This window comes from Octopus sinensis, linkage group LG19 (assembly GCF_006345805.1).
Source record: "Octopus sinensis linkage group LG19, ASM634580v1, whole genome shotgun sequence".
Classification (NCBI taxonomy): domain Eukaryota; kingdom Metazoa; phylum Mollusca; class Cephalopoda; order Octopoda; family Octopodidae; genus Octopus; species Octopus sinensis.
Window position 1 is genome coordinate 43,397,882 of NC_043015.1, and position 25,000 is coordinate 43,422,881.

The following is a 25,000-nucleotide window of genomic DNA, read 5'->3' on the forward strand; positions in this document are numbered from 1 at the left end:
TTGGAACGTGATAAATTGTTATTAAAGGAGAAACGCGAAAAGATTGTCTACAAGAGATTAAAATAGAGACAAATAAAACGAGATTGAAAGTGTGATAGTTCACTTTATTAGGAACTGAACGGAGTGTTGTTTGACGTTTAGCTAAACATCACCAGCAATCACAGGTAACCCTTTTGTAACAGTTCTTTAAAGTAGGTTTCCTGTTTTAAAGTGATCAAAAATTTCATGTTATATTTGAAAAGAGCAACTCGATACTCTCTTTACTCTCTCTCTCTCTCTCTCTCTCTTTTTACTCTTTTACTTGTTTCAGTCATTTGACTGCGGTCATGCTGGAGCACCACGTTTAGTCGAGCAAATCGACCCCGGGACTTATTTTTTTGTAAGCCTAGTACTTATTCTATCGGTCTGTTTTGCCGAACCGCTAAGTTACGGGGACGTAAACACACCACCATCGATTGTCAAGCGATGTTGGGGGAACAAACACAGGCACACAAATATATATACATGCATACATATATATATATATTTCACTCCTGCGCCTTATGAAACTTATTTTATTAATTTCTGTGTCGTTTTGTGGAAGATAATCTGTTATATACTTATATGTATATAAGTATCCGTGCTCAGCACCAACGTTGGTCTTTCTTTATTTCGATAATGGACGTAATTTTATGATATATAAAACCATAGGTGTGTTGACCTGAGAAATAAAACGCTATTCTCTATGCAAAGCGCTCAGTATGGTTTCTCATTGCAGCCTCCAGCGTATGAGTTCAAAACTGCTGGTAAAACGATAGCCTCGCATTATATTGGGGTAAAGAGAAAATACAATTATTCGACCTATTTCTATGTTGAGACACTGAAGGTTTGGAAACGCCGAATATGCATATAGTAATTCTATTGTTCCAAATTCGCCAGAAAAAAAGTAATCTTATATTACGAAAAAATTTTAAAATAAAACATAAAACCTGGTGTTTTTAATGAAAAACACACACATACACACAAGCATATATGTACATACGTCTAAGTCTGTACGTGTTCATAAATACAAGGAAGTAAAATTCGCAAACTGTTCTGTCATTGGTCGTTCCTTATTTGTTACGGTTGCAAAGGACAGAATCTTCTTGACAGACGGTAATGTCATTATTTTGTCTTTCATTAGTGAAGCAAATTTCAGATTGATAGATTATAGTAAACAGTAAAAGTCTCTGTGTATTGATTTAACTGAAATTTAACTGGATTCATTTGGCTTATTCGTTTACTTTATATATGAGTCTTTAATATTCGTAGTCAACTATAAAGTCATCAATATTCGTATACAGCTATTTTGATGTATTCGAATCTCATCAGTAGGAGACAATCTAGGTTTCGTATTTTTATACTACATTGTTTCACAATGGCAGGAGAAGGAATGGGGAGAATGAGAAAGTGAGAGAGAGAGATGGGGATAGTGAGGGAAAAAGGAATTATTTTGCAAACACAAACGCGGGAAAGTGTATGATGAGATTTACGATAGCGATGGTAAAGTATGTAGAGGTGCACATGGCGAAATAGAAGAGGCGTGAGAGCAGTAAATACACATAACCGAGCAAAAACGAAAAACGAAGATTTAAGGACGATGAGGGACGAGTGAAATGGAATGTCTTACGGCAAGATATTATACAACAGGCATATAACAACAGAAGCAAATATATTTAACGCGAGTGTAGGCTATGATATAGTAAAGCTATTCATCGGTCACCATTTAAACCCTCGATACTGTTTCGAATATTTGTCATTGGACCACAATGTGTTTAAGGGTATTTGATAGGTGTAACTGGAAGCTAACGAGATAAATGCAACAGAAAAAGGCGATAAAAATGAAAAGAGAGACGGAGCGCAAAAAGAAAAGGAGTGAACAATCATCTTTCGACTACAAACGGCACAAACTAAAAATGTGCTGGATGTTAACGTAAGTAAAAAAAATATACGGAAAAGTGTTTTGATGAGCAGAAATCGAAGAAATCAATAGATCAGTACTAGAAATAAAAAGTAAAGAAAAAAGAGAGAAGAATTAAGTAAAGATAGAATCGAACTGCTTCCTGGTTCCTTGGAGGTAAAGTACAGCACGCTCTTGCGAAGTTTAGACATATATATGTACAACAGTCAAACACACAAATGCATATATGTAGTAAATCCAAACATGAAAACATAAAGAGAAAACACAACAACGCGAGGACGTGGAATAAGTATAGTGTTATTGGTCGCTCAGGAAAGGAAAGAAAGAAAGGAGGATTTAACGTTTCGAGCGGAGCTCTTCGTCAGAAACATAGAAAAAGGAAATGTCCAAGGAAGGGAAGACGGAGAAAGAAAATTGCCAACGATACACACGCGGTCACATATTGAATGACCGGAAGGGAATGGGTGAAGAAAAAGTTCTTTCAAAGACAGGAGAGTGCAAGAGAAGGAGGTTGATACACAGAAATATAACCAGTACTCCGTCGGTTACAACAACAATTGCTCTAGTAAATCCAATAAACGGAACAGCCAGCTCGTAATATTAACTTGCAAGTGGCTGAGGACACCACAGACAGGCGTATCTTAACGTGGTTCTCAAGGAAATTCAGTGTGACACAGAATGAAAAAAGGATGGCTTTTTGAAACATAGGAGCTACTCATTTTTCCTGCTTGTTGAAGTGAGAGAGAGCATGTGTGTGTGTGTGTGTGTATGCGTGTGCGTGTATGTGTGTGTGTGTGTTTTTATGTCTGAATACACAAACACACACACACACACACATACACATACACGCACACACATACACACACACACATTCCCTCCCTCACTTTCTCCCAATTCATCACCCTCTTGTACTATCTCATATCCCTCGCCACCACTACACACTCAACACTATAAAAATGGTCAAAGTTTTCCACAAGAACTTAGTTCAATTTGAAAACTCCCCTAGAATGGACGAAAGCAGCTATTATATGATAAATGATATATGATGTATAAAAACATGCAATATACAAATAAATATCTGTAAATATAAAACCATCCGAATTTCTGAGTACATATATAATATATATAATATATAATATATATATATATTATTATATACTATATATTTAATATATATATATATAGTATATATATAATATATATATATATAATTATATATATATATATATATATATATATATATATATATATATATATGTGTGGTGCTGTGTGTGTTGTGTGTGTGTGTGTAATGTATGTGTTGGAGGATTTTCGAAATCCAATGATACCCTGCACACCTATTTGATTATGAAGATTTACAAACATACTTTGTCAGTGAAACTCAATATACCTACCATTATAGATAATACCAAATGTTCCTTTTCGGACTTTTCATAATGTGATACAAGTCTTTGGTATAGCAATTGCATGCGGCTGAAGAGAGCTTTAAATCCATCTGTTATGTCGATTATACATTGATGTAAGAATAAGTTGTTTTATAAAGCTTGAAACACGTGTTCCGCGACATCCTTTGTGTTCTCTTTTTTATTTCATTTGATATATATATATATATATATATAATGCATATATATACATAAATACATTTATGCACCTACATATATACACACTCATATACGAATTCACACACTCCTATATGTGTGTATATGAATATATTTTCAGGTATTTTCTAAATAAAGTAACACATACAACAATAACAGCAAATCTGAAAAGAAAATCGAGAGAAAGAAAACAAAATGGAGTAATAACACTCCGATTCCAACTACTACTACTACTATACTACTACTACTACTACTACTACTATACTACTACTACTACTACTACTACCACCACCATTACTACTACTAATACTGCTGCAGCCGTTACTACTACTACTAACTACTACTACTACTACTACTAACTACTACTACTGCTGCTACTGCTACTACTACTACTACTACTACTACTACTGCTGCTGCTACTACTACTACAACGCTCAATGTTATTCGCTCATTAATTGTGTAAGTGAATGATGAGGTCCAATCAGGTATTGCTGCCGCAGCAACAACTTTCTGCTGTTTCTCATCAAAGACGCACGTAAATTCGCGGCACACACATGCATGCACATACACACACACACACACACACATGACACATGTACGTGTCAGCTTTTACCATACACCCACATATATACAAATATATACATATATATGTATATATATATATATATATATATAATATATATATATATATATATATATATATATATATATATACCTAGAGAGAGCGAGAAAATCACACACGCACAAACGGGTACACACACATTTATATATATATATGTATATAATATATATATAATATATATATATACCTAGAGAGACCGAGAAAATCACGCACACACTTATATATATATATCTATATATATATATATATTATATATATAATATTATATATATATATATATATATATATATATATATATATACCTAGAGAGAGCGAGAAAATCACACACGCACAAACGGGTACACACACATTTATATATATATATATGTATATATATATAATATAAATATTATATATACCTAGAGAGAGCCGAGAAAATCACGCACACACTTATATATATATATATATATATATATATATATATATATATATATATATATATATATATATATATATATATACATATATATATATATGTATATATATATACATATACGTATGCACATGTATTGGTTCATAATGTTATCTTATTATTATTATTCTGCCTAAATGAGAAAGATTTTTGTTTCTTAGATGGAGCCGTTCTGCATCATTAAAACTGCTAACACGTTAGTTTCTATCGCTTATTTAATTACATGCACAAGCTTAAACTGCATATAGTCAGCCGATGAGCTGATAAGTCTTCTAATTACACTTTTAATCTGCTGTTTCTGGATACTATTAACATATCACAGCTTCAACAAATTCAAAACAGAAACAAGTTTTTCGAAAATCAAATGCCAAATAATAGAGAGTTTATTTAAAATTCAAATATTTACGTCTTTTTCCTTTACGTTATGTTTGTTATGTATGTTTTTTTTTAAGGAAACTACTTAGAATTTAATCATTTAACTGTACTGTTCTTCAAATGAAGATAATTGCATAAAATTTGTACGGCGGCGTCTGGTGTGTGATGTACGATTTGTTTGTATTTGTATTTATTTGTTATAGTTTCGGGTTATCATTGATTGAAAAGGAATGTTTAACCATAAAATTAGGCGTGGAAATTTCTTAAAATAAATTAAAATAACGAATAAATAATAGTAAAATAACACGACTGCTTTATCAATAACAAAAATAGATAACAAAAAAAAAATGAAAGAACAGTCACAAGATCGATAAAAACAATATCGTTTGTCGAGTATTTAAAAATTAATTATGAACTGCATATCTGATTTTTACAACGTGTAATGTATACCGTATAAACATATTAAAGCATATCAATTATATATGCTTAAACGTGCCTTCAATTATTCCGATGTTACAAGGGTATGTACTATAAGAAAGGTAAGCTACAAACGAGATTGTGAATGGCGACGAAAGGGATGTAACGAACCCAGTTTATCGATTTATTGGCTGAATGATTAATCAAATTATCGATTAGTTAATTAGTTAAATGGTTAGCGTGATAACTGATAATAGTTTCGAATTTTGTCATAAGGCAATTTTTTTCAAATAGGAAGTGTGTAGTTGATACATCAACGCAAGTGTTTACCTGTTACTATTTTATAAACTCTGGAAGGATGAAAAAAGGGGATGCGTCGCCTACCGGTTGGGGTGCCGCTCTGACGATCGTAAAATCGTAATTTCGATACCCGGGACTGGGTGGTACGTTGTGCTCTTGACCTAAATACTTCATTTCACATTTCCCCCGGGCCACTCAGCTGGAGCCGTTCAAGGTGAATGTTGTGATTTCGTTCATTTGCACGCTATGAAACCCAGGCTGATGAATCCAAGGCTGCTGCTGCTGATGATGATGATGATGATGATGATCACGATGATGATGATGATGATGATGATGATGATGATGACGACGATGATGACGATGATGATGACGATGACGATGATGATGATGATGATGATGATGAAAGACAAGATCTATTTTGGCAGAATTTCAATTTGAACAAGGTCCACCTCGGCGGAATTTGAAATGCCTCTAAGCATTTTCTGCGTTGTGCGAACGGCTATGCCTTCTCCCTGTCTTCTATTTGACTAACAATAATAAAAGAAGTGCGTGTGTTTCCTATAGGCTTAGTGACTCTCTTGTGATACAAGAAAATCCGTTTCAACAAACGATTTCACCTCAACAATCTTACAAAGCAAACACAAAGTCGAACTATACAAAATGTAATCGGAAATTGTTCTTCGAGCAGCTAGAGACTATAGACAATTAGGCCGCATTTAAGTTGATTCTAAAATATTTAGCTAATCGCTGAGATTAATTACGTCGTACTAATTCATAGAGAATTATTTCTTCTTAATCATTACAAGTGACAGCCCTAAAGTATGGAAGCATGATTGGGCAACATAACATTATGACTTACAAGTATTAAAAGTTGAAAGCTGTTGTTCTTTTCTACGTCAAAATGTCAGAAGAATGATGTAATCCCGTCAAATTCTGAAATAATTCCAGGAATGAATTCTGTGTAGAAGACATTTAATTTCCTCCTGGAGTTGACGATGTAAAGACAAGCATATTGTTTGGTATTATCTACGTTCAGTGTTAATTCCGCTGTCCGTTGATAAAATAATGTTTTAGTTAATTTCGTTATAGCTTCGGGCGTTCGGAACACAAAAGGAGTTATGTGCATGGTAGTACAAATGACGAGGTTTCTATTTATATCGAAGTGGACTTATATAGTCTGCTATGAAATACATACACACATCCATCCATCCATACATACATACATGCATGCATGCATACATTCATACATACATACATGCATGCATACATACATAAATACATACATACATATATACATATATACATACATTCATACATACATACTACATACATGCATACATACATGCATACATACATACATACATACATTCATACATACATACATACATACATGCATGCATACATACATACATACATACATACATACATACATTCATACATACATACATACACACATACATACATACATACATACATACATGCATGCATACATACATACATACATACATACATTCATACATACATACATGCATGCATACATACATAAATACATACATATATACATATATACATACATTCATACATACATACATACATACATGCATACATACATGCATACATACATACATACATACATTCGTACATACATACATGCATGCATACATACATACATACATGCATGCATACATACATGCATACATACATTCATACATACAACATGCATGCATACATACATAAATACATACATAATACATACATACATACATGCATGCATACATACATACATACATACATACATTCATACATACATACATGCATGCATACATACATAAATACATACATATATACATATATACATACATTCATACATACATACATACATACATGCATACATACATGCATACATACATACATACATACATTCGTACATACATACATGCATGCATACATACATACATACATGCATGCATACATACATGCATACATACATTCATACATACATACATGCATGCATACATACATAAATACATACATACATACATACATACATACATACATACATACATGCATGCATACATACATGCATACATACATTCATACATACATACATACATGCATGCATGCATGCATCCATCCATCCATTCATACATACATACTTCCATCCATCCATACATACATACATACATGCATCATGCATCCATCCATCCATCCATCCATCCATCCATCCATCCATCCATCCATACATACATACATACACACACAACTATATTAAGAATTCGCTTAGGCAGAAATACTAATAACCTGCTATTAAATCTCAATGTAAAAAAGCTTTAGAATAAAATGTTTGGCGAGTGCAGAGCGTTATACAAAATGAGAGAAACGATAAAGGAACAGGAATTACAATAAGTACCAACTACTAACAGGGAGTACCAACTACGAACAAGGCTCAAAAAGATTGGTGTAAATGTAAAGATAGAACACCTATAAAATTCATAATTATTTGGAATTACAAGAGTTCTGCGCAGGGTTCTTGAAGCATGACCAGCAAAAAAGTATCACCTTAATTTTCGGGCAGTGAGTAACTGACACTTTTAATTATAGCCAGGAATATAAGCTGTGCTTTCATCAAATAACAATAAAAAGAACCCTTTATACTACAAGAACAAGGCCTGAAATTTGGGGGAGAGGGATAGTCGATTAGATACCAATAATCAACTGGTATTTATTTTATCGGCCCCGAAAGGGTGAAGGCAAAATCGACCTCGTCAGAATTTGAACTCAAAACGTAAAAATTTTACCCGGCATGTTAACGATTCTGCCAGCTCGCCTCTAAAAATTATAATAATAATATTAATAACAATGGGTTTAAATCTTTTCCACAAAGGAAGCCATTTCGGGGCTGGGAATAAGTCGATTAAATCGACCTCAGTGTTCAACTAGTACACTAGTACTTATTTTATCGACCCCGAATTGATGAAAGGCAAAGTCGAACTCGGTGGAATTTGAACTCAGAACGTGGTGACGGGTGAGATGACGCCAAGCTTACAACATTACAGCAACCACCACTATTACCATCACCCTAACAACCGATACCACTAGAGCCACATCCAACATAGCCACCCTCACCAGCAGCAGCCACAGCAAGAACACCACAGCCATCATCATCATCGTCGTCAGCAGCTGCAGACAGAGGAGTAACAGCAGTAGCACAAGTACCCTTACGCCGACAATAATCATTAATGTCGTCGTCATCACCACGACAACCACTATCATGATCATGCTCAGCAGCATCAACGTCACCACCACCACCACCACCACCACCATCAATGACCCCGCCAAAATAACGCTACTACCACCACCACCATCAGCATCATCATCACCATTCACATCATCGTCAACAATCACACCATCAATACCACTAACAACAATATAACCACCACCACCACTGCCACCATCATCACCATCACCACCATCACACCACTACTACTACTACTACCACCACCACCACCACCACCACACCACCACCATCAATGACCCCGCCAAAATAACGCTACTACCACCACCACCATCAGCATCATCATCACCATTCACATCATCGTCAACAATCACACCATCAACACCACTAACAACAATATAACCACCACCACCACTGCCACCATCATCACCATCACCACCATCACACCACTACTACTACTACTACCACCACCACCACCACCACCACCACCACCACCACCCCATTACCCTGTTGCTGTAGCAGACTTGGAATGAAATCGTGTTAAAACAGCGAAGCCAAAGCAATAAAGGTTGGTTGTTGCTGGCAGCCAAAGTGGCCGAGTAGCTCTTGACCCGTTGGAACGGAGGTAGACGATACGCTGTACTTATTCACCAGAACACTTTCTATATTTTCCCCCATTGTTCTTGCATCTAAGACAGTACAATAACGTGACTTCTTTTTAATTCTGCATTCGATTGGATTTGCAGTTCTATTAAAAGACAGGGTATCAAGAATTTTTTTTTTGTGATTTCGCTGCATATATTATCTTCTTCGTCGTTGTTGTTGTGGAAATCGTATCAAATATTAATTAGAACATGTTCTTTTACCATTTATTTGTTTCTATGATTGGACTGCGGCTAAGATGGAGCATTACCATAAAGGGTTTTAATCGAACAAAATAACAGTAATATTTTATGCTGTGCAGCGTAGCTATGGAGGGCTAAACAAACCAATATCGCTCGTCAAACAGACGTGGGAGCAGGGAAAAACACGTGCGTGTTTCTGTGGTAAATAGCTTGCTTCCCAACAATATGGTTTTGGGTTCAGTCCCACAGTGTCGCATCTTGGACAAGTGTCTTCTACTATAGACTCGGGCCGACTAAAACCTTGTGAGTGGATTTGGTGGCTGGAAACTGAACGAAGCTCGTCGTATATATATATATATATATATATATATATGAAAATAGAGCAAAAACGCAATAGAGGACAATAAAACATTCGGACAGATAGACGATTAAAAGGCGGACAAGAGAAGCAATTACAAGGACAAGCAAAAAAAGAAAAGATGGTTCATTCGTGGCCCTCTTTCCTCAGTCACGTACCACAATTCACGACTGTTTCGGGCTGTTACACTTGAGACAGTTCGATCTGGTTGCCCTCAAAAAAGTCTAAGCTAAGAGCATTAGACCATTTTGTAAGAAAGCTAGCGAATGTGTATGGCAACGAAGACAAAAAGACGAAGAACATGGTACACAAAAAGACAAAACACGGAAAACATGGTACACAATTACGAATACAAACAACAGGCGTCTTTCGACTGAGACCGAATCTAATTGAGGAAGTGAAAGCCTAAAGGCAGGAACATAGGCGATGGACATAAGATGGATAAAAAAATAAATGAATAAATAAATAAATAAGATTGATTTCTGTTTCTTCAACTAAAAATTCTTCAAGGCGGTGCCCTAGCATGGCTGCAGATTAGTGACGGAAACAAATGAAAAGAAAAGCTAATGTGTGTGTGTGTGTGTGTGTGTGCATGTATATAATATATATATTTATATTTCCTGAGCGCCATACTAATACAATTGTTCGTTTGTTTTCCACCTGCCTTCGTCTTTTGTTTATTTTCATAAAGCTTCCCGTTATATATATATATATATATATATATATATGCGTCCGTGTATAAATATATATATATATATATATATATATATATATATATATATATCAAATACACACACACACTCACAACAATATGATAACAAGAAGCTTCTGATGGAAACAATAAAAGCGAATTTACATGAATGATAACCATTATATAAATATAACATTTTATTTGACTATACAAAATGACATGCACTCAATTTTGAAATTTACGAAAATAGATAATTACAGTAATAAATCGAGACAATTTTGATGTGACAGATGGCAATGATTTATTATACAAACACTCGAACGAATTAACGGATGCCATGTTGTGTTAGTATCAAATGTAGATTTTATGTATATATATACACACAGATATTACAGAATACACACGTATTTGTCTGTCTGTCTATATATGTATGTATGTATATATATATATACATCTATCTATCTATCTATCTATCTATCTATCTATCTATCTATCTATCTATCTATCTATCTATCTATCTATCTATCTATCTATCTATCTATCTGTCTGTCTGTCTGTCGCTTTATCTATATTTCTGCCTATCTATCTGTGTCTGTCTATCTGTGTCTGTCTATCTGTCTGTCTGTCTACCTATCTATCTATCTATCTATCTATCTATCTATCTATCTATCTATCTATCTATCTATCTATCTATCTATCTATCTATCTATCTATCTATTTATCTATCTATCTATCTATCTATCCATCCAGACTGGTCGTCCTGGATGTCGACGGCAGCAATGGGTGCGCTTTTCGACTCGTATCAGTCTACGCACCGCCCTTAACAGGTCGGGCGGATTTCTTTCAACGTCTAGAAGTATTCTTGGGAACGTCTCGTCCTTTACTCTTAGTGGGGGATTGGAATGCTACCTTGGACACGCATGTAGACTACGTGGGTAGAGATAGGAATATACGGGGATGCAAATGCCTCAGAGACCTGCTCAGACGCTTTCAACTGTCTGACAGGTTCCGACTAGACCATCCGAATGCGCCAACGTGGACATGGAGCAACCGCATCGGGTCGTCGAGATCGTATCTAGATAGGATACTGTGTAGGACAGTAGACAGAGATAGCATAGGATGTCCACAATTCCACATAGTCAGCTACACGGATTACAAACTTGTGACATGTACGCTAGACTTAGGTAAGACACTTAGGCAGGGTCCCGGATACTGGAAACTAAACGCGTCTTTCCCATCGAGACAGGTTTTCAGAGACCGGATTAGCACACTAGTAAAGAGGGCTTTGACGGGAGCCATCATCAACAACAAATGGTGGTTTGCCCTCAAGAGAGCAGTAAAAGCAGAAGCGATTAGGTACAGCAAAGCACTAGCCATAGATAGAAATAGAGTAGAGGGTGAGCTAGTTAAGAAGCTAGAAGAGGCAATTAGAAGCGGCATCGCATCCGACGTTTTGGCGGCGAGGTTGGCCCTCGACCAACACTTCAACGCCAAACACGAAGGATGTGCTGTCAGAGCTAGGATGCGTGCTCTAAGGAACGAAGGTGTTGGAGCCGCGAGAGAGGCCCGGGTGGCAGAGGCGCAACAGGGCAACAAAGCCACCATTCGGTCCCTGGTAGATGAACAGGGGCGCGAATTGCTCGAGCCAAGTAAAATGTGTGAGGCCTTTCAGCAGCATTTTGCCCGACTGTTCGAAACGAGTGGAGGGCAAGAACGTAGGGTGGACTTCAGTGCCTACCTACATAGCCTACCTCGACTCTCGACAAGAAAGGCAGGGTGCTGCGAAGGTGCCATCACGGCGGCGGAAGTGCAGGAAGCGATGGCAGAATGCTCGAGGGACAAATCACCGGGTTTGGATGGTCTACCCTACGAGCTTTACAATTGTATGCCAGACTTGTTTGGAGATCTCTTGGCGGCGGTGTACTGCAACTGGCAGCAAAACGGGAGCATTCCTGGTTTTGTGAGCCGAGGAGCCGTAACACTGCTGAAGAAAGATCTAAACAAGGGAAATGTAATAGATAACTTTAGGCCCATCACTCTGCTTAATGCAGACTTGAAAATTTTGGCCAAGGTGCTAGCCAAGTGGTTGGCGCTTGTCATCGAGAAACTGGTCGACAGGGCGCAAACATGCGCCGTGCCAGGCCGGACCATCCATGACAACCTCCACCTGATGCGCTACATCATAGACAGGGTAGTTAACGAACCTGGCATGGGTGGGGCGCTGATCAATTTGGATCAATCGAAAGCTTTCGATAGGGTGGACCATCGATACTTGGAGGCGGTTCTCGGAGCGGCTGGCTTCGGTCCCGTCTTCCGCGGCTGGATAGCCGCTTTGTACAGAGGCATCCGTTCGGTAATTCGCGTGAATGGACATCTATCGAGACCCTTCGACATCGCACGTTCGGTCCGTCAGGGATGCCCCCTCTCGTCGCTTCTATACGTATTGACTCTCGAGCCTTTATTGCGGAAGCTGGCAACCTTGAGAGGCATCCCGCTAGAACTGGGGTGCGGGACGAGCGTGTCTGCATACGCGGACGACGTCACCATCATAGTGTCTAGCGACGAGCACATCGAGCAGGTCGGCGAGACACAGAAAAACTACGAAGCGGTGACAGGAGCGAAAATCAACCGGGAAAAGTCAGTGGGCTTGCGACTAGGCACCTGGAGAAGCAAGCCCATGCCGTCCACCAGCGCCTCCGTCGTGGGACGCTGGACCGACGGCCCGGTTGAGTTGCTCGGGGTCTGGTTTGGTCCGGACCTCGAAGTGGAGAAGAACTGGAACGAGATAACGAGTAGGGTGGTCACTCTTGCCCGGCAATGGGCCGAGAGGAAACTGTCCCTAAAAGGTCGGGCGGAGGTGGCGAACACGTACATCGCGTCCGTCATCTACTACCGCCTGACCGTCGTACCTTGTCCCGACCTACCATCACCAAACTACAACGCATTCTCTTTCGCTTCTTGTGGAAAGGATGCGTCCCGATGGTCAGGCGATCCATTTGCTGTCAACACCCGTTAAAAGGAGGGCCGTGGTTGATGATGCGCAGACACGCGCTGAGACTGCGACATCTCTGGCTCTATGTAGACGACGGTGAACAGGTGTGGTCGCCGTTTGTGAGGCACGCTTTCCCGCAGCTCGTCTCCATGACCGAACTGCAGTCGTGGATCAAAAAGAGGCCGAAGAAGGGCGAATGACACCGCGAGTGTCGCGTTGCTCTCAAGCAACTCTGCCGTCCTGGGTCGACCTTGAGTGACTTCAACACAACCAAAGCATTCTATAGGGGTTTAGTGGAGGGGAGGTACGACGACGAGCTCGGGGCGAACCTGGACGTCGACGAGGAGTACCTGACCCGCCTGTTCAGGACGACTTTCGGGCCAGGGCCCATGGACAACTTCCAGAGATCCCTGGCCTGGCAGTGCTACCGAGAAGCGCTACCCGTTCGGGATAAGCTCTACAGACACGGCTCGAGAAACACGGGGCCGACCTGCCCGAGATGCGGCCAGAGCGACGAAACCGTTCTGCACGCACTCGTGCAGTGTCCAACAATGTCGAACAACTGCTGTCACGTGTGGGAAGAGTCGGTTTATCAGCTGAGTCTATCGTCAATATTGTCACGCCTCCCTCCTTCAAACGGGAAGGAAGAGCTATTTTCATCATCCTTGTGGCTATGGCGAAAGAATGTATCTGGTGGACGCGTCTGAAAGGATTGGAGACAAACACTTTCCTCTCTGGTCAATCTCTCATCAACTTCTTCAAGTACCACTTGAAAAGGAAAGTGAGAGTAGAGAGGCAAGTTTTGTCTAGCGAATGTTTTAAAAAAAGATGGGTGAATGTAGCAAGAATGGCACGTATGAATGACGAAGCCACCTTGAGCATGATCCTATGAACCCAGAAATTGAAAACAGAGAGTTGCTTATTCGCAAAAAAAAAAAAAGAAATATAACATGTGACTCCATTGACCGAGGTTACCGTGGTCTTTTCCGTAGGCTTTTCTTTCCACGGGTAAACCTCACCTGTCCTCCCCTTTACACTTCATATTGACATTTCTGTGATAACGATCCCTATTGATCAATTTTTTTTCCTCTCCCCCCTTTTTTAACCCCCCTTTTTTTGTCCTCTTTCTCTCCTTTTACGATCCCTTTTGATCGAAACTCCCCCTTCCTTTTTTTTAATTTTTTTTTTAAACCTTCAAAAGAAAAGCTCTACCTTGTAATTTGTTCTATCTGTGTGCAGCCCTGTGTGGCTAATAAAGAAACATATGTATCTATCTATCTATCTATCTATGTATCTATCTATCTATCTGTCTGTCTGTCTGTCTGTCTGCCTGTCTCTCTCTCCCCCTCTCCCCCTCTCTCTCTATATAAATTTATATAAATAAGGATAAGATCGATATTTAAATACCGATCTTCTCAGATGGCCAGCATGGGAATAAAAAACCCTCAAAGGTAATCATTATTATCAAAATTATAATTTAGGGTATCTAAGAGATAACTCCACGCTGGAAATAGCAGCCAAGATTAAATTTTGGCTGCTATTTCCCGCGTGGGGGTATCTCTTCGATACCCTAAATTATAAGTATATATATACATAGCGTAGAGGAGCAAGGTGTAGCGGTTAGGGCGTTGCATTCATGTCCTTAAGATTGTTGTTTCGACACTTGAAGTAGGCGACGGGTTGTGTTATTGAACAAAACACTTTATTTCAGGTCGTCCCAGTTCACTCAGCTGTCAAAAATGAGTAGTCTAACGAATGACACGCGTCCCGTCCAGGGGTCAAGTATATATACCAAAATATGCGAGAAACCTGGGATCTCTAATCATTTTGATCATGAATATACTAGGTAGATATTAATAGAACACATATATAAATATACTCGCTCATGTTTTTTTATATGCATATGCACACACACATACACACTCACACACACACACACACACACACACACACATATATATATATATATAAATATATATATATATATATATACATACATGTATGTATACATATACATATATATATATATATATGTATGTGCGCACATATTTACACACATATATGTCTATAAAAAATTAAATGCACCCTTTTTAAGCCTAGCTAGGCTCATGGGCCCAGTTTCCCGGTTTACATGTCGTATGTGTTCCCTAGCTGGACGGAACGCCATTCCATCGCAGCGTTACTCATTTTTGCCTGCTGAGTGGACTGGAGCAACGTGAAAATGAAGTGTTTTGCTCAAGAACACAACGCGTCGCCCGGTCCAGGAATCGAAACCACAATCTTACGATCATGATGCTGACACCCTAACCACTAAGCCACGTGCTTCCACATATATGTCTATACACGTACATATATGCTTATGTGTTCTTATTATTATACTCATTTGAAAAATTGTAAATTCCATAATTGACCTCAATACTTCTTCGCTTTATACACATATCTTTATTTTCGTGTCATAAACATAATTATTTTCTTTTTCCATTTAGCTTGTCTTTTATAATTCCAACAGAAAACAATTTCTTTAACAATACTTTACAATAAAGGACACATTGTAACAAATTGAAATTCCATATTTGTTTTCATCATTAATTCTCAATTGTGTTACTTATAATTAAATTCACGAAAATTCACCAGAATTAATTAACTACATCCGTCTTTTCCATACTTCGATATATAACGTGAATATCAATTCTGCAATGAAATCTTTTGTTACACCAATTGTTTTTCCTTCTTTTACGTACCAGACTTAAACTTTATGGATATATCGAACTGTATTTTATTAAGTAATTGTGACTTGTGCATTAAATAACAATTCTAAACTTAGTAAGGACATGTGATAAAATTTATTGTTTGACGCTCTGAAATAAAATGTTATACAAATATATAAGTAATAATTGAAGAACCTGTTTATATATGAAAACCGCAATTTTTATGTGTTTATAAAACAACTGACTCGCTTTTAACTTGAGATGATTTAAATAATATATACAGTTGTGGCCAAAAGTTTGGAACATAAGTCTTTATCCAAAGTCAAATTCAAAATAAGCAATTTTGTCTAGAAATATATTTTTGATTTTTTCTATTTTTTCCTTCTAGATATTGAACCATCGCATCAGTTATTAGGTGCGTATATCTCCACGTTGTATATGCAGAATGCCATGGGTAAATCGTCGCCATTTTGAGTTTTTAATTTAACGCATGCGCATTCTTTGTTTTTGATTTTGTTGACTACACAGTATAGTAGCGTCAGGTGGGCACCGTCTGTGAAAAAGGCAGCACCATGAGGCGCCAGTAACATGCTGCGCCGGAATCTCCAATACGAACAGATGGCGAACACACAGAACAACCGTTGGCTTGCCGTGTCCCCAAAACCTGTACCGAGTGAGATAAAAATCAAACATCCAGTCAACATCATGTTGTTTGGAATGATCAGTAGTGACAGCGACGTTATGCCTCCATTCCTATTCCCACACAGTCGCAGACTCTACACGGAGGACTTCATCAAATGCCTGGAGGAGGTAGTGTTTCATGGCTCAAGAGGGCCGCTGCTGGAAGATCCCATGTCTGGCAACAGGACTCTGCACCATGCCACACAAGCAGAACAAACCAGTCATGGCTGTCAGACAATTTCTGAGACCACATCACCCGTAGCATTTGGCCGCCTAACTCTCCAGACTGCGACCCCCTTCATTATTGTGTTGGGTGCAATTGAGCGAGAGACTAACAAAACTCTTTGTAACACCAAAGAGGAACTGAAGGCAAGGATTATGGCAGCATTGACCAACTTCAGCTAGGAAACCGTTGCTGGAGATTTCGAAGTCGGCTGGAGGCTGTGGTTGAAGCGAATGGCGATTTTATTGAATATATTTACTCTCTATTATTTCAAGACATTTTTATGTAATTTTGGTAAATATATCTGTTAGAATGAGTTATCAGTGCTATTTTCATTTTTCCGTAATCTAGACGGCAATATATTCACCACACCTTGTATTTGAATCGAACTGTACTTGGTCATAACAATTTTAATTCTAAAAAATATTCTCCAAACTTTTGGCTACGACTATATATATTTGAGATTATCAATATCATTATATATAACACAATACATAAAAGAGAAAGGAGAGTTAGAACGTAGGAGAAAAAGAGGGAGAGAGAGGACAATAAATGATCAATTATCGGTGGTTGATTGAAAGCAACATCGTAACAGCCAGCCTGCATTCCATTTGTGTTACAGATTATTAAGTTTGGGATTCTGGTGAGTATTTAAAACGGAACTTTATTCTCGTAAACTTTGTAAATTCATGTCCCACAATACTTTTTTCGCTTCTCAGATCAGTGAAGCTACAAAAATTTGTAATATCAATGCCCTCATTAACTCCAAAATTTTATGGAGATGCACAAATCCAAAGATAAGCGCAGCGGAAAGACAGCATCTTTTTCCGATCGATTCCACCATTCTGCGTCTTTAAATGGTCTCCGGCAGAACCTGAAATTGCGTGTTAAATTCTTTCTCGCGTCATGCCAAATGAATTCAAGGAAAGCTTCAGGGAATTTCCTCCCGATTAATTTTTGTTAAAGTCAATCATTGCCAGTTTGCCACGTATTCACAGCATTATTGTAATTATATAGATGAGCAAACGAAGCAGCCTCTGGGAAAATACTCGACCTGCTATTAACAGTAACTGAATTAATCTCAAATCGTACGCTTTCATATTAAAAAAAGAAGGGCCATTTAAGCAATATAGGTTAACACGGAAGCACTCCGTCGGTTACGACGACGAGGGTTCTGGTTGATCCGAATCAACGGAACAGCCTGCTCGTGAAATTAACGTGTAAGTGGCTGAGCACTCCACAGACACGTGTACCCTTAACGTAGTTCTCGAGGATATTCAGCGTGACAACGCCGGCCCTTTGAAATACAGGTACAACAGAAACAGGAAGTAAGAGTGAGAGAGAGTTGTGGCGAAAGAGTACAGCAGGGATCACCACCATCCCCTGCCGGTGTTTTCGCTCAATAAATACTCACAACGCCCGGTCTGGAATCGAAACCGCGATCCTATGACCGCGAGTCCGCTGCCCTAACCACTGGGCCATTGCGCCTCCACACTAGGTTAACATACACCTTACTTGAATAGAGTCATAGGGTGGACTCGCCGACCTGGGGTAAAGCAACAACGACACCGATAACAATAAGCATATACTAAAATATTTGCATATAGTTATTAAGCGCAATATATCCAAAGTTCAAATGCAACCGAGCCCTCAACCAAATGCAAATACTGCCTATTTTATTTACGCCAACCTTGTCGGCCGGTTTAATAATGATATACGACGGGCTTCTTTCAGTGTCCGTCTACCAAATCCACTCACAAGGCTTTGCTCGGTTCGAGGTTATAGTAGAAGACACTTGCCTAAGGTACTATGCAGTGGTACTGAATCCGGTACCATGTGGTCGGGAAGCAAGCTTCTTACCACATAACCACTCCTGCTATATATATATATATATATATATATATATATATATATATATATATATATATATATATACACACACATATATATATATATACATACATACATAGATATATATATATACGTACATATGTCAGCATATATATATATATAATATATATATATATTATATATATATATATATATATATATATATATATATATATATATATATATATATATATATATACACGTACAGTCATGTATATATGTGTATATTGATATATGTACACACATACACATACAGAGACACACACACTGAATTGGTATCATCGCTAGTTATACAATACTTCGACAGGTGTAAAGGGATATTAATAAATAGTCTGAGTCTTATCAATAGGATGGCGTTTTCACTTAGTGATGGTATGAAGCGACAGACAGACAGATGTTAATGTGCAATATTGTTTGAGTTATTTTATTTCTTGTTATTTATGTTGTTGTCGTTTGAAGATAATTATGTTGAGAAGCTGAGAAAATTTCTAAAATATTTACACAGCGAAACAACAACGGGAACATCAATAACAACAACCCGACAAAGGCTTTGCGCATTTGAGTGGGGGAAACTAACGTTGGCGGTTTTGGTTCTTTGTAAAAGATTCGTCGTGAAAAGAATATGACGAACGCCTTCAGCCAATTACAAGTATATTGACAATTTTGTACTGTGTTAATGACAGTTATACATGAGGGAGGTTAAACACGAGAAGAAACGGCAGCGTAAGAGCAGCAGCTCTGTTAATATCTATAGACTAAAACTGTCAGTTGTGATGGTCACATTAAAGTAGCTACCACCTCTCACTCTCTTTCTATAAATTGGATTTCTTTCATAACTCGTAGCAACATATAATAATTAAGTGTAATCCTTTTAACTCCAGCCATAACCACCACCATCCGTTGTACTTTCGTTTTGTTGAGTCTTTTTTTATTCATAACATATTTCCAGACAGCTTCTATTCATCTGAAAATAATTTCTCGATGCGCAAAGTTATTTAATGAAATACGAAGAAAAGTGTACCGGGCGATATTTTCTAAAGCTATATTCTATATCTAGCGGCTAAAATCCTCCTATCTTTATGAGCTTCAGTTTCAATAGCTGCTACTCTGTGATCAAATATCGTAAATCTTTCCTTATTCGTTGTGTGAACAGCGCTGTTTAGGACGTAACGCTACGCAGGTTCAATCCTCGCTAGTATCTATTTCTCTTCATTTATAGTCTGTGATGATTTTGAGAAAGGAATGAATGCTTAAAAAAATTTTGTTCATCTCCCCTAAAGGGAATAATGCTGGCTGGGGATTGTTGCGTACCTCTGATAAATCTAGTGTAAACTCTGTGTTTCTAAATAAACAAACACACACATGAATATATTCAACTTTACGCCAGTCTCAGCGAACATATTTAAAAACAGAAAACAGAAACCAGAAATCGAATAAAATATATGTAACATATGGATAAATCATGTATATATCATCATCATCATCATCCTCATTATTATTATTATTATTATTATTATTATTATTATTATTATTATTATTATTTTATTATTATTATTATTATTATTATTATTATTATTATTATTGTTATTATTATTATTGAGTGAGAGAGCAGTGCATGCCATCAAAGTGACACTGGGGTAAAATATACGAAGCACATGACCTTCCAGGTGGGACCCAGTTATAATTTTCTTCTGGTCGAGTAACCCATCCCGCTCAAAAGGTCCCTGAATAAGGGTTGTTTAAGAACGTTGAACAAAACACCCATGTTTTGGAATATTAAGGACGTCAAAGTTATGATTCGGATGGCCCGCAAGACATCGGAACATTTCTATCTTTTATGAGGTGAAGAAACACCTATATAAATAAAAAATAGGATTGATAGATGAAGTACCCCCTATGCGGACGCTTGATCAGTTAGAAATCATAATTAGCACTTAAATTACGAATATGAGACGTTTTAACTTATCTGTTTTGATGCAGATCATTTGCAATCACTGATTCGACGCTGACTTATTTGACATCTGACATTTTAACGTTTGTTTATTTCTCTCTCTATCTCTCGCCATCCCCTCTCTCTCCCGCCCTCTCGCTCTCTCTCTCCCCTCCCTCTTTCTCTATCTATCTATCTATCTATCTATCTATCTATCTATCTATCTATCTATCTATCTATCTATCTATCTATCTATCTATCTATCTCTCTCTCTTTCTCATTCTTTGTGTGTGTTAGCAATTTTTTTCTTTATGTGTACGAGGAGAGGGAAGGTGCTTATGCTAATCGTGTTCAATTAATAAATCGTGATGTCCCTTTCACAGTCTCTCACCGTCTCTCTCACAGTCTATCCCCCCTCTCTCTCTCTCCCTCTATCTCACTCTTTCTATCTGTATGTGCATATTTTTGCACGTGCAAGCATGCGTGTGTTTGCGTGTGTTTGATTCCACTACCGAAAAGTATTGCCTCAAAAATTTTGAATACCCAATCAGCCCTACTAGATCATCAGCATCGAAAGAGGGGCGCTCAATCCCTTCGTTACCTTAAATCAGACTCCACTGGTGAAAATGTAAAATTCATGCCTGTCTTGTCTTTAGAAAAGTCCTGCTTAAACAAGATTAACTGAAGATAGTAACCTAAATACACGCGCACGTGTTACATGCGTTAAATAGTGACATTAATATTAACGTAACGCGAAGACTAGTCAATGTTTTTTTTTTGTTTGATTTTTCTTGTTATTCTATCAAATTTTCTCTGAATGGATTCGAAGGTTGTTGAAGAAAACTAGGATTAGGTAAACGAAACTAATTACTGTTAGGCCTTCTGGCTATTTGTTTCTATTCAAGCAAAAATGCGGACTCCGCATTGTTTTGCCTATCATGGTACTTGACAAAGTTTTCACATTCGATGCCTGTACAATATCAGTTGCTTGAATTGTAAGAAAGCGATAAATTACAGATAGCTGTAATTTACAGGTTGTTTCGAGTCTCGATGGAACCTTGAAAATAATCCGTTCTTGATAACGTCTTAATATTCTTTGGATTTAGAACAAGCATGGCTGAAAAATCTAAAATCTGTTTCAACAGTGCGACCGAGTTTCGTTATTCTTACAATTATATTCTGCCTCTTTAACAACTATACTCACTCACATTAATCTAACTTAATAACTGAAAATAATGTAATGCAATGTTTTGTAGAAATTTTCAGACTTACTAGTTTTTCAATAGAATTACCAGAAAACATTCTGGTTTTGAAGAAGAACCAATTTCTAAGTATGTCTGAATGTTACGCATTGTTCCTTTGCCGTTGTGTAACTGGAAAACAATGAAATTTATGGATCCAGTATCTTAAAATTTTGACATTATGATAACACCCTAGTTCAGGTCCAAATATTTAGACAATATAAAATTACTTTTCTTTAGTTCTTAGACTGTGTAATTAACAGATGATTAATTCTCACAGAACCTCCGTTTCGATTTTCGATTCGACGAGTTACTTATACAAAATGTTTCTCGTTACAGTTTCTATATGGAATAATGTAATTATTTGCGGACACCAAAATTTGCCATTAGTATGAACCAGTTCGTGTTACATTTCTCTAATATATGAATTAAATGCTAATATTTTCATATCAAATATTATAAGCTGCGATTTTAAACAGAAAATTGAAAGGAGTGGCTGTGTGGTAAGTAGCTTGCTAACCAACCACATGGTTCCGGGTTCAGTCCCACTGCGTGGCATCTTGGGCAAGTGTCTTCTGCTATAGCCCCGGGCCGACCAAAGCCTTGTGATTGGATTTGGTAGACGGAAACTGAAAGAAGCCTGTCGTATATATGTATATGTATGTATGAGTATGTGTTTGTGTGTCTGTGTTTGTCCCCCCCAAACATCGCTTGACAACCGATGCTGGTGTGTTTACGTCCCCGTCACTTAGCGGTTCGGCAAAAGAAACCGATAGAATAAGTACTGGGCTTACAAAGAATAAGTCCCGGGGTCGATTTGCTCGACTAAAGGCGGTGCTCCAGCATGGCCGCAGTCAAATGACTGAAACAAGTAAAAGAATACAAGAATAAAAGAAACAGACGTCATAATTTGTAATTCTTTTCTATGCAAAAAGTAATAAAACATATTCAAATACTGGGGAATATTGACTTAGATAATAACATCAAATGTAACAGACGGCAATGAATTTTACAATACAATTGCTTTTGCATCTGGTTTTAATATCTGATATTAAATATAAAAAAAAAAAATGACAGAGAAAATCTCGTGGTCGCATCGTAAACAAAGAATTAATACTCTATATATTTTATCATACTTCAAATATTGTCTATTTATTTATTTTAATGTTCCAATGTGTAATTTACTTCCACGAAATTATCGTTTATCTTATAAAAAAACACGTCTGAGAAATTTAGTTTTTTAATTTAAAAAATGAAAACTTATTATTATTCTGTAAGTCAATCAAATATACCATACAAATGTATATGGTACTTTGATAGGCTTAGTGTGGTTGGTTTAATATATCCTTAATATAAATTTAAAGTCGGATATTATTATCTCATGGCTTGGCTGACGTAAAGGAAATATTAGTCACCTAGTAACACTAGTAATATCATTTTTAATTTTGTCATCAAAAATTTTTAGATTTGATTTCAATTGAGATTTTTGGTATCTAGGACAATTCTTAATCTACTTAGTGGAGAAATGTTGGTGACCTTGAAAATGTTGGTGACCTTGACCTTTGCTCGTGTCTTAGAAACCAATGGTAGTGGTGGTGGTGGTGCATATATATATACACATATTGTCATGTTAGATATATGTATTGTACATTCTTAAGCACTCCGTCGGTTACGACGATGAGGGTTCCGGTTGATCCGAATCAACGGAACAGCCTGCTCGTGAAAATAACGTGTAAGTGGCTGAGCACTCCACAGACACGTGTACCCTTAACGTAGTTCTCGGGGATATTCAGCGTGACACAGAGAGTGACAAGGCCGGCCCTTTGAAATACAGGTACAACAGAAACAGGAAGTAAGAGTGAGAGAAAGTTGTGGTGAAAGAGTACAGCAGGGATCACCACCATCCCCTGCCGGAGCCTCGTGGAGCTTTTAGGTGTTTTCGCTCAATAAACACTCACAACGCCCGGTCTGGGAATCGAAACCGCAATCCTATGACCGCGAATCCGCTGCCCTAACCACTGGGCCATTGCGCCTCCACGGTGCATATATATATATACACATATTGTCATGTTATATATCTGTGTTGTACATAACCATTATAAATTCATCCTCGCTGTGAAAAATAAACAAAATGGTCCCAAAGCAAGTTTTATCTCTCAGTACGTTGTAGAAAGACAGGGCACTATTTACTAATTTCTAAGTTTCTTATAGTTTCCTTTAAAAATGTATACACCATTCTGTCTACAGCGACATTAATAGCTAATATAGATCGTCGTTGTGGCACTCTGTCGGTTACAACAACGAGAGTTCCAGTTGATCCGTGAAATTAACGTGTAAGTGGCTGAGCACTCCACAGACACGTGTACACTTAACGTAGTTCTCGGGGAGAATCATTGCGACACAGAGTATGACAATGCTGGCCCTTTGAAATACAGGTACAACAGAAACAGAAAGAAAGAGTGAGAGAAATTTGTGGTGAAAGAGTACAGAAGGTTTCGCCAACA